Here is a 908-nt window from a genome sequence, read left to right as displayed (position 1 = left end):
AAAGCGTTTGATGGGATGTTTATTCTTCTTTTTGCGTCCTGCAGCCAGCCTTGTTTGGCCATGGCGACGGCAATGGGGCTCTGCGGCTGCGTGTTCGTCGCACGTGTCGCATCTCCCGCGGTTGCTCCCTCGTTGTGTTGGTGGGGGAGGAGGCGAGCGACTGCGTCGGTGGAGTGGCGCCCCAGTGGCAGAGGGAAGACACCGACCTCCGCTGACGGCGACGGTGTTTGCTGCGGGCAATTTGACGAGATGACGTTACCGGTATCACATCCAACCGAGATGGATGAGGGCCGCACCGGCCCTCTCTCCCTTCCCTCCATTCCCCAGTCTCCTGCAGACTGACGAATTGCAGAGCAGCGGCGTGATTACAAACCGGACGTCTATGAGTCAACAGGTCGCACAATTGACGTGGACCCTTGTCCCCCGTATCTGAGTGCCCCCGTCGTACTTCTTTATTCGTACTTTTCGTGTGTGTCGTGTGCGCGTATGGTGCCGCTGCTTGTTGTGCAATGCCGACCCACATGAGCGAGAAACGACGCCTTGACTGCTGGCGAACTGCGAACTCTCCACTCCACTTCCGCACCACCAACACCAACACCTTCATTTACGCGCTTGACGGCTGGCGGTTGTAATGCTGCCACGTGGTCTGCCTCGGCCCTTGTGTGTCTTTCACGGCATTGGTACTGCACTGTGATGGAGTCGTTCGGTAACAGGAGCGGTGCCAACAATAATCTGGCCTTTTGCCGGGATCTTACCACTCTGCATGGTGGTTGTCTGGGACTGCGTGGGCGGTGGGAGGGCGAGGGTGTCACTGGCGTGATTGTGGCATCTGCGCTGCTTTGTGTCGGTTGTTGTGCTTTGGTGGGGATTGTGTATTACCGGATGCTTCTGCGTGCCACTGTGTTTGG

The 908-nt window shown here is 57.9% G+C and overlaps 1 non-coding gene across 1 annotated transcript; it reads left to right on the top strand.

Annotated features, from left to right (window-relative positions):
• The first annotated feature begins 486 nt into the window (after positions 1-486).
• Positions 487-558, top strand: Tc00.1047053404159.10. The gene has a single exon (XR_008253976.1). It is a non-coding gene; the product is annotated as a C/D small nucleolar RNA (snoRNA), TB8C3C3 (small nucleolar RNA).
• The last annotated feature ends 350 nt before the right edge of the window (positions 559-908 follow it).

This window comes from Trypanosoma cruzi (genome assembly GCF_000209065.1).
Source record: "Trypanosoma cruzi strain CL Brener chromosome Unknown tcruzi_1047053404159, whole genome shotgun sequence".
Lineage (NCBI taxonomy): Eukaryota > Euglenozoa > Kinetoplastea > Trypanosomatida > Trypanosomatidae > Trypanosoma > Trypanosoma cruzi.
Note: the sequence above shows the minus strand (reverse complement) of the source record. Positions and strands in the feature narration are given on the sequence as shown.